Source organism: Phyllostomus hastatus, unplaced genomic scaffold (genome assembly GCF_019186645.2).
Source record: "Phyllostomus hastatus isolate PE091 unplaced genomic scaffold, TTU_PhHast_1.1 phas_contig_65, whole genome shotgun sequence".
Classification (NCBI taxonomy): domain Eukaryota; kingdom Metazoa; phylum Chordata; class Mammalia; order Chiroptera; family Phyllostomidae; genus Phyllostomus; species Phyllostomus hastatus.
Window position 1 is genome coordinate 37,171 of NW_025333932.1, and position 11,612 is coordinate 48,782.

The 11,612-nt window shown below is 39.8% G+C and overlaps 1 pseudogene; it reads right to left on the minus strand.

Annotated features, from left to right (window-relative positions):
- Window positions 1-1,324: 1,324 nt before the first annotated feature.
- On the minus strand, window positions 1,325-1,843 carry LOC123825773 (annotated as a pseudogene).
- Between the last annotated feature and the right edge of the window lie 9,769 nt (window positions 1,844-11,612).

Below are 11,612 nucleotides of genomic sequence, written 5' to 3' on the forward strand. Positions count from 1 at the left end.
CTAAAATTCCCTAGATTTGCAGGGACATCCTGCAGTTTTCTGAAGCTCAGACCCCGCAAGCACCCTATAGGTCAGATGTTCACCCTTGGACCTCAGTTCATGTCCTTCAGAACTAGAGCCATTCTTATCAGAACCAGTTACACAGAGAACCAGACTGATGCGGTGGCCACACAGCAGCAGCATACAGCCTATAATCTGAAAAAAGCCGTTAGCCTGGCACCTTGCCCAGTTCCAAGATAGAGGGGATCTCACATGACCCATCATCCAAGATGACAACAACCATGCACACTCCACCCTCCACGACGGGGGCACTCACGTGGCTCGTCCTCCATTTTACCCAAAATGGCAGTGTGCCCACATGGCTTGCTGTCCGATCTCCAACATACATGCAATATAGTACTGTGACAGAATGCCCCCATGACAAATTCTCCCAATCGGCACAGACAAACAAAGGAAAAGGGGACCTTTCGCATGGCTGCCTGGCCTATCCCAATCAGACTCTACAAGCCTAACTGGCTCATGGAGTCACAGATACATTCATACACAGTCACACAGAGTTTACAACTTTTTCTCCCCTGAGTAGGAGTCTGATGGTCTGAGCTTTGGCCCAGACTCCTGAATTTTTCCAGTTGAGAGGTGATCAGCCTCTCTCTGGTCTCAGGTCCAGCCCTGGGGCACTTACCAATTCTGATTGGCGCCTCTGACAGTTCGTGGTTCGTGTCTCCCCCTCCGACCTGGCCTTAGAGTGGTCAGGGACACAGCACGGGAGTCTCCGCCCTGGGAAGCCTGAAACAACCGGGGCATGTGCTCCTTCCCTTGCGGCAGGGCTCCCCCACCGACACCCCACCCCTGGTCACCTTCACTGGAAGCAAAATGCCTGCTCATGTGAGTTGTTTCCCGGTCAGGGAACCAAAATGTTGCAGAAAATAACACACGCAGGAGAGATTGCGGAGCACGATCCTTTATTACACGCTCGAGCTCATAGTGGAATCCCAAATTCTGAGCAATGACCTCAAGCTGGAGATTTTTTTATATACTTGTTACACAGGCAGAAGGAGGAGGAGAAAGGATTGCAGCTGCCAAAATGGGGGCCAGTGTATGACCTTGAGATAATTGCTGTTGCCTGGAAATGGCTGCTGGTCAGCTCCTACTTAAGAATAGCTACTGCTCAGCTATGTTCTGTCAGAAGGAGGCCATGCAAACATTTGCCCAGTCGGAACTCAATCAACTTATATATGGTAAGAATGCCATCTTCCATGGCAATTCTGAGGGGAGATTTAGAGGTTTAACTGGTAGTTTTATACTTTCACTATCAATTTTATCTTTATACTAAATTAACTTGGTTATGAGAGATGATTTTCCATTACTTCAATATGGACTTCTTGATTAGGCTAGTCCTTTTGCAGATCTGCACTTTGCTGATACCATCACAAAGCTTAAGGTCCCTCTGGTTCTGTGCACATTCCAAACACTGTTTCATTTCAGAGTGGCATGGGCCAAATTGCTGCTGCTGGTGGTATGTCAGCTGAGTTCCCTGAGGCTCCTGCTAAGTGATGGTAGGCCTTAAGGTCTCAACATTACTTCCTCCACTGAAGCCCCCAGTGATGGCACGACCTAGCACATGGCCAGCATCAGAGCCACAGCCACCCCAGCTGCAGTGGTTGTCATCTGGACCATGAGACCTGCCTGCCTGGGGGATAGCAGCAGGTGAGTCAACAGCAGATGGTGGAGATGGCGCTGGTGGCTGAGCTGCTGGTCCTGGCCTGGGAGCATCTCTCATTTGAGGTGCCTGGCTGGTGGGAGGGGCCATGTGCTAGGTGCGGCTTTGGTTTCCACATGGCATCGCAACTGTGTTGCAGTTCTTGTGTGCAATGGCAAAACTCTGCAAGGACCCCAGCAGCTTCTGCAGTGCAAGAGTGGAAAACAACTGCTTCTACATTCTTTGTTTTAAAGTCTATTTTGTCTGATGTGAGTATTGCTATCACCACTTTCTTTATGTTTCTGTCTCCATGGAATATTTTTTTCATCTTTTCACTTTTAGTCTGTGTGTATCTTTTGATCTAAAGAGTGTCTCTCATAAGCAGCATAAAATGGGTCTTTTTTAAAAAATTCATTCAACCATCTTATCTTTTGACTGGAGTATAAAGTTCATTTACACATAAGTAGTTATTGATAGGTATATGTTTATTGCTATTTCATTTATTGTTTGGTTTTTGGTTGTTTTTGTTCTCTGTTCCTTTCTTCTCTTGATCTCCTTTCTTTTGATTTCCTGGTATTCTTTAGTATTTTGTTTGGGTTCCTTTCTCTTTAGTTTTTGAGTATTTCTTGTAGGTTATTGTTTTATGGTTACAATGAGGTATATATATATATATATCCATCTATAGCTACAACAGAGTATTTTAAGCTTGATGGGCATTTAAGCTCAGATGCTTTCTAAAAGTGACACATTTTTACTCACCCTCTATGCTTTATGTTTTTTACATCATATTTCATATGTTTTTGTTTTGTGTGATCCCTATCATTTTTGTAGGTATAGTTATCTTTGCTACTCTTGTCTTTTAACCTTCTTATTAGCTTTTTATGTGTTTATTTGTGTTTATTATATATTTGCCTTTACCAGTGAGGTTTTTTTTTCTTTACTATATTTTATTAATACTTTTCTGCATAAAGAAGACCCTTTAACATTTCTTATAAAGCCAGTTTAGTGGTACTGGACTCTTTATCTCACCTTTCATTCTGAATAATAACCTTGCTGGGAATGCTCTACTCTGGGTGAGAAGTTCCTTTCTTTCAGCACTTTCAATATTTCTTGCCACGCCTGACCTGTGAAGTTGCTGCTAAGAAATCAGATAACCTTTGCCTTTGATAAGGAAGGAAATGAAGTACTTTCCTTTCCTCCAGAGATACTCCCACACAAGAATTCAGTAAACCAAACTGAATGTCCACCTGTGAGTCCTTGACTTGATGTCCCATTCAATGGTGAGTAGTTGATACAGTCATTAAGTAGCAGCCCTACTGGCACTCAGTGAGCATTCAAAAAGTGTAAGTGTCTCTCCAGCCAAGATGTAGGTGTAGGTAGGTATGCTTTGCTTTCTTGCGCAACAGAAATAAGGATAACAACCAACTTAAAAAGAGCAAAAATGAAAAAACCCAGAACTCTCAGAAAGTTGAACTGTATGGAAGTCCAACAACCAAGAAGTTAAAGAAACATTCATCCAGACTAATAGGAGGAGAGTAGACTGGCATCCTGCAGCCGGATCACAGAAGACACAGGACATGGCAGTTGTTGGAGAACTGAGTGGTCCCATACTTGTGTGTGGATAAACTGGAGACCAAAACAGACCAGGTAATGCAGGGTTCCAGCACAGGAAAAGAAAGCCTCAAAATCTCTGACTATAAAAACCTGTGGGGGTTATGGCAGCGGGAGGAACTGCCAGTGTCACAGGAGAGTCCATTGATGGATCCCACAGGGACCTAGAATGTACACAAGTTCACCTACTTGGAAATCTGCCACAAAGGGCATAATTCATTTGTGGGTAGTGGAGAAAGGGAAAGAAAGTGGAGAAACAGTTGAGCAAGTGGCATTGTTCCCTCTGTAATCCTTGCCCCACTTACAGCACCACAGCACAGCAATGTGGGTAGCCCTGCCCTGGTGAATACCTAAGGCTCTGCCCCTCACAATGTAACAGGTGCACTGAGGCAAAGAACTATGGCAAAAATGAAAGAACAGATCAGAACTCCAGAAAAAGAACTAAGCCATGAGAAGATAGCCAACATATCAGATGCAGAGTTCAAAACACTGGTAATCAGAATACTCACAGAAATTATTGAGTATGGCCACAAATAGAGGAAGAAGTGAAGGCTATGCAAAGAGAAATAAAGAAAAATATACAGGGAACCAATAGCGAAAGGAAGGAAACTGGGACTCAAATCAACAGTTTGGAGCAGAAGGGAGAAATAAACATTCAACTGCAACAGAATGAAGAAAAAAAGAATTAAAAAAAAAAAGAGGAGAGTATTACAAACCTCTGAGACAACTTTAAATGTTCCAACATGTGAATCATAGGGGTGCCAAAAAAAGAAAAGGAAGAGCAAACAATTGAAAAGTTATTTGAACAAATAATGAAGGATAACTTCCCCAATCTGCCAAAAAGAAATGGACTTCCAGGAAGTCCAGGGGGCTCGGAGAGTCCCAAACAAGTGGGACCCAAGGAAGCACACACCAGGGCACATCATAATTACATTACCCGAGATTAAAGAGAAGGAGAGAATCTTAAAAGCGGCAAGACAGAAGGAGACAGTTACCTACAAAGGAGTTGCCATAAGACTATCAGCTGATTTCTCAAAAGAAACCTTACAGGCAAGAAGGGGCTGGAGAGAAGTATTCAATGTGATGAAAGGCAAGGACCTACATCCAAGATTTCTCTATCCAGAAAAGCTATCATTTAGAGTGGAAGGGCAGATAAAGTGCTTCCCAGAAAAGGTCAAGTTAAAGGAGTTCATCGTCACCAAGCCCTTATTATATGAAATGTTAAAGGGACTTTCCTAAGAAAAGAAGACGATCAAAACTATGAAGAGTAAAATGACAACAAACTCACAACTATCAACAACTGAACCTGAAATGCAAAAAACAAAAAACAAACTAAGCAAATAACTAGAACAGGAACAGAATCACAGAAATGGAGATCACATGGAGGGTTTTCAGCAGGGATGGGGAGGGAAGAGAATGGAGGAAAAGTACAGGGAATAAGAAGCATAAATGGTAGGTACAAAATAGTCAGGGGAGGTTAAAATAATATAGGAAATAGAAAAGCCAAAGAACTGATATGTATGATCCATGGACATGAGCTAAAGGGAGGGAATGTTTCTGGGAGTTGGGGTGCAAGTGAAGGAGAATAAAGAGGAGAAACAATGGGACAACTATAATAGCATAGTCAATAAAAATATGTTAAAAAACATTGTGTTCTTTTGTAATAAATGTTAAAGGGTTTTAAAAAATTGGGTCCCTATAAATCATGGTTACATAAATATTAAATTTACAGCAGAATAATCTATGTTTTTGCCTTTTTATTAAAGAGCATTTTGTGGTCAAAATTAGCTGATATTTACATATATAATTAAAAACAAAATTCCAAGGTGGAGAATACTTCATATTATTTTTTTAAGTTTAAAAAGAAAATGCTTGATACTCATATTCTATGGGAAACATTTTGTTTTTTAAAAAATCCATTTGCCATTTTTGTTAGAAGCTATAAAAATATTAAAAAGGGCATCAGCATGCTAATGAGGTGCTGTCCTTTGAAGAGGAATGTGATGTTACTGACTTATGGTGCATGCTTTGAGTGGCTAAATCAAGTACATCTTTCTGGCCAATAACACATATAACATGGACAGTTTTGGAGGAGGGAGAATTTAGTGGGCAGGTGGAGTACATACCCAGATTGTCAACTGCACAGAGAAAGATAGGACAGGTATGAATAAGTAAAATATGTTCTGCTGTAAACTACTGAAGTAAAATACTGTTGAATATTTTTTATAAGGAAATTTTTATAATTTGATGATTGTTACTTGCGCCTCAAACATACCAAAGGGACATAAAGGGCAACTACACAGGCTGGAAGGCCCTTGGGACCAAGAGGTGGGGGCTATTCTGACTGTCAAATATCCTTTTATACTGTCACTATGCCCGCATGCAGGGTAGGGTAAAAGTAGATTTACAGTTGTGAGTATGTGAAACACAGTTTATTCTCGTATTATTATTTAACTATTGCATTATTTTCCATACAAACAACTGTAAACCTACTTTTGCCCCACACTGATTTGTGTTCTTCAAGTTCAGTAGACTTTTTGGTAAACCATGAATCTGTGCATATCAATGAGTTTGGTCTTGGTCTTTTGCCATTCAAAGTGCAATACATTTTAATGTTAAAGAGTATAAAAAGTTTACTGAAATTATTTCAGATTTCACATTGTAACTACCACTTGTTCAACTTTGGTGAAGTATCAAAAAAACATCCAACATATAGCAAAAATCTCATGGGCCTAAGAATCCATTCTCTATTATGTATTTAGAATAGGGTTTGGAAAATATGAATCTGTTCTGTTGTCCTCTCCTCCCCAACATGATCAGGTCTCTCCAAAGACCTTAAAATGGATTACCTTAAGGATGCAGCCCAGAATTCTTGGTATGGCTTTTAAGGAGATTTGATGTCTCCTCACTTTTTCAGTTTCATCTCTTGCTACTTTTCCTCTGCATTCTACATTTGTAATTTCTCCAGTGTTCCTCACTCTTAGGGATTTTTTTATTACATTTTCTGTTTGAAGAAAAATGTTTTAATACATGGACTTTACTGCTCTCCTAATATTTACCGCATGAAAGTGCTTTTCTAAGTATTATCACTTTTAAATCTCACAAGAACACAATATGTGATATTATCTTATTACAAACTAACAACTTAAGGGACTGAGATTCATAGGTCTTGAGTAATACCTTTAAGATCATGATGATAATTAAGTGTAAAGGTTAAGCATTAGTCTTCTGATTGAATATCCATGACAGTTAACTGCACGAATGTGCTCCAAAAATGTCTATTGAATATAAAATATCTAATATCTACATCTCTGTTACTCTTTCCTAGTCCCAGTATTTTGGTATTTTTTCATTTTTTCTTTTTGCTGTTCTGACTGAATGTTTTATGTTACCTTGTTTTCCAAATTGCTGAATCAGTCCTCTGCTTTATCTAATCTGATGTTGATTCCTTCTACTATATTCTTCACTTCAGTTATTGCATACCTCATTTGTCACTGGTTTATTTTTGTGGTTTTTATATACTTTTTAATGCTTACTAGCTTTTTGTTGAAGTTCTCACTAAGTTCCTTGAGAATCCTAACAACCAGTGTTTTCAGCTCTGTATGTGATAGATTGCTTGCCTCTGTTTTTTTTGTATTAAATACATTTGAATGTTATTGTTGTTCAAGTACAGTTTTCTGCCTCCCCCCCCCCATATCTCCCCGACCACCCCAGATATCCCCACCTCCTGATGCAGACTCCGTCTCTCCAGAGCCTGCATGTTGTGGATGAGATACGATAAATGCACACGGATTACAAGTCCTGTAGAGAAAAAGGCACGGCACAGCCACTCTCTCAAGGGGAGAGCACGTCAACCCTTGCCTGGACAGGCTTTTATTGGTTTCCAGTCACATTACATCAAAGAAGGTTCTCATTATTTCTAGATTTAGTTAAGTGATTACTTCTTACAGATAACAGAAAAGGAGAAAAAGTTGCAAATGCAAGCGAATGATAAAGATGATTGATTTGGTTACATTGTGTCCTTGGGACATCTTAGCACAGACTTTAGGGAGTTGCTTCAGAGATATACATTAAACATCTGCAGTCTTAACTCAGGGTGAGGGAGTTTTAGCAAAAGCAAGTCTCATAGCAGCATAGGTACACTGCAGGCCTGATTCTCCATGGGAAAGCCGATCTGCACCCCTCACACTGATCGGTTTTCTGGACCAATACTGGGCTACGTTTGCCATTGCCATGCTGATCAGTTCCCTATAACCTCCCTCCCCTCTTTCCACCTCCCCTTGTTTATGTCCATGTGTCCTTTATAGTTGTTCTTGTAAACCCTTCACCCTTCCCCCTCCCCCATTATACCCTCAATCTACCCTCTGGTTACTGACAGTTGGTTCTTAATTTCAGTGTCTCTGGTTGTATTTTGCTTGCTTGTTTGTTTTGTTGATTAGGTTCCAGTTAAAGGTGATCTCATGTGGTATTTGTCCCTCACCGCCTGGCTTGGTTTGCTTAGCATAATGCTCTCCAGTTCCATCCATGCTGTTGCAAAGGGTAGGAGCTCCTTTCTTTCTGCTGCATAGAATTCCATCGAGTAAATGTACCATGGTTTTTTTTGATCCATTCATTGGCTGATGGGAACTTAGGTTGCTTCCAGCACTTGGCTATTGAAAATCGTGCTACTATGAACATTGGGGTGCATAGGTTCTTTTGGAATGGTGTTCGGGGTTCTTAGGATACAATCCTAGCTGTGGAATTGCTGGGTCAAAAGGCAGATCCATTTTTAGTTTTCTGAGGAAATTCCATACTGTTTTCCACAGTAGCTGCACCAGTCTCCATTCCCACAAACTGCAGTAGAGTTCCCCTTTCTCCACAACTTCTCCAACATTGGTTGTTTATTGCTTTGTTAATGATGGCCATTTTCAGTGGTGTGAAGTGGTATCTCATGGTGGGTTTAAAAATGTTTTAAATTAATTTTTTAATTTTATTTTAATTGTTGTTCAAGTACAGTTTTTTTGCCTTTTCCCCCCCATCCCAGCCCACTCCCCCCAGCCCTTCTCACCTCCCTTCCATTTCCACCTCCCCCTTGTTATTGTCCATGTGACCTTTATACACATTCCTGCAAACCATTCACACTTTTCCCCAGAAATTCCCTCCTCTCTCCCCTCTGGTCACTTTCAGCCTGTTCTCAATTTCAGTGTCTTTGGCTATATTTTGCTTCTTTGTTTGTTTTGTTGATTATGTTCCTGTTAAAGGTGAGATCATATGGTATTTGTCCCTCACCGCCTGGCTTATTTTGCTTAGCATAATGCTTTCCAGTTCCATCCATGCTGTTGCAAAAGATAGGAGCTCCTTCTTTCTTTGTGCTGCATAGTATTCCATTGAGTAAATGTACCATGGTTTTTTGATCCATTCATTTACTGATGGCCACCTAGGTTGCTTCCAGCACTTGGCTATTGCTAAGTGTGCTGCTATGAACATTGGGGTGCATAGGTTCCTTTGGATTGGTGTCTCAGGGTTCTTGGGGATATAATCTTAACAGTGGAATTGCTCGGTCGAAAGGCATATCCATTTTTAGTTTTCTGAGGAAATTCCATACTGTTTTCCATAGTGGTTGCATCAGTCTGCAATCCCACCAACAGTGCACTAGGGTTCCCTTTTCTCCACAATCTCTCCAACACTTATTGTTTGTTGCTTTGTTTATGATGGCCATTCTCAACAGTGTGAGGTGGTATCCTATTGTGGTTTTAATATGCATCTCTCTGATGGCTAGTGATGCTGAGCATCTTTTCATATTTGTCTGGACCCTCTGTATGTCCTCCTTGGAGACGTGTCTGTTCAAATCCTTTGCCCATTTTTTTTTTAATTGGGTTGTTTGTCTTCCTGGGGTGGTGTCATGTGAGTTCTTTATATTTTTTTGGAGATCAGACCCTTGTCCGGGGTATCATTGGCAAATACATTTTCCTGTACAGTTTGTTCTCTTTTCATTGTAATGCTGTTTTCTTTACCCATTCAGAAGGTTTTTATTTTGATGAGATCCCATTTGTTTATTCTTTCCTTTAAGTCCCTTGCTCTAGGGGACATATTGGTGACAATATTGTTGCATGGACTATCTGAGCTTTTCCTGCCTATGCTCTCCTGAAGGACTTTTATGGTGTCACAGCTTATATTTAAGTCTTTACCCACCTCGAATTTATTTTTGTGTATGGTGTAAGTTGGTGATCAAGTTTCATTCTTTTGCGTGTGGCTGTCCAGATCTCCCAACACCATTTGTTGAAGAGAAATTTTTTTCCTCCATTTTATGCTTCTTCCCTCTTTGTCAAATATTAATTGACCATAGAGACTTGAATTTATTTTTGGGCTCTCTGTTCTGTTCCATTGGTCTATGTATGTGTTCTTGTGCCAGTACCAGGCTGTTTTGATTACGGTGGGCTTGTAATACAGTTTGATATCAAGTATTGTGATCCCTCTGACTTTGTTTTTCTTTCTCAAAATTGCTGCAGCTTTTTTGGGTTATTTATGGTTCCATATAAGTTTTTTGAGGGGTTTGTTCTATGTCTGTGAAATATGCCATTGGTACTTTAATAGGGATTCTATTGAATCTGTAAATTGCTTTGGGTAGTATGGACATTTTGATGACGTTAACACTTCCAATCCATGAACACAATATATGCTTCCATTTATTTGTGTTTTCCTTAATTTCTTTGCTCAGTGTTGTACAATGTTCTGAGTGCAGGTCTTTCATCTCTTTCGTTAGGTTGATTCCTAGGTATTTTATTTTTTCTTGTTGCTTTATCAAATGGGATTTTTTTTCCTGATTTCTGTTTCTGATATTTCATTGTTGGTATACAAAAATGTGTTCGATTTCTGAATATTGACTTTGTATCCCACTGTTTTGCCAAATTCACTTATTAGATCAAGCAGTTTGTTGGTGCAGTCTATAGGATTTCTACGTACACTATCAAGTCATCTGCAAACTATGGCAGTTTTGTTTCCCCTTTTCCCATTTGAATGCCTTTTATTTCTCTTCTTTGTCTGATCACTGTGTCTAGGATTTCCAATACTATGTTGAATAGAGTGGTGAAAGCAGACATCCTTGTCTTGTGCCTGATCTTAGTGAGAAAGCTTTTAGTTTTTCCCCATTGAGTATGATGCTGGCTGTAGGTTTCTCATATATGGCCTCTGTCATATTGAGAAATGCTCCCTCTACTCCCACTTAGCTGAGTGTTTTTATCATAAATGGATGCTGTAGCTGATCAAATGCTTTTTCTGCCTCTATCAATATGATCATGTGATATTTGTCTTTCCTTTTGTTCATATGATGTATTACATTTACTGATTTTCAAATATTGTACCACCCTTGCATCCCTGGGATGAATCCCACTTGGTCATGGTGTATGATCTTTTTAATGTATTACTGGATGTGGTTTGCCAATATTTTGTTGAGGATTTTGGCGTCTATGTTCATCAGCAGTATTGGCCTGAAGTCCTCTTTCTTTGCTGTGTCTTTATCTGGCTTTGGGTTTAGGATGATGCTGGCTTCATAAAAAGAGTTTGGGAGTCTTCCGTCTTCTTGGATTTTTTTGGAATAGTCTGTGACAGGTAGGGGTTAGCTCTTCCTTCAACGCTTTGTAGAATTCTCCTGTCAAACCATCTGGTCCAGGGCTTTTGTGTGTTGGGAGTTTTTTGATTACTGCTTCAATTTTGTCAGCTGTTATTGGTCTGTTCGGGCTTTCTGCTTCTTCTTCATTGAGTATTGGAAGATTATATTTTTTCTAGAAATTTGTCCATTTCACCCCGGTTTTCAAATTTCTTGGCATATAGTTCCTCACAGTAATTTCTTTGAATCCTTTGCATTTCTGTCATATCAGTTGTAATCTCTCCTCTTTCTTCTGATTGTATTTATTTGTGTCCTCTCTCTTTTTTTCCTGATGAGTCTGCTTAAACACTTGTTGATTTTGTTTATCTTTTCAAAGAACCAGCTCCTAGATTTATTGATCCTCAGAATTGTGCTTTTAGCCTCTATGTTGTTCGATTCTGCTCTGATCTTGATTTTTGCTTTCCTTCTACTTGCTTGAGATGCCTTTTTTGTTCTTCCTCCACTTCTTGTAAGTGGAGGGTTGGTTGTTTATTTGAAATGTTTCTATCTTTTTGAGGTAGGCCTGTATCGCTATAAAATCCCCGCTCAGGACTGCCTTCACTGTGTCCCATAAGTTTTGGGTTGTTGTGAATTCATTTTCATTTGTTTCCAGAAACTTTTTGGTTTCTTCCTTGATCTCATCCTTGACCCATTCATTCTTTAATATCATGCTGTTCA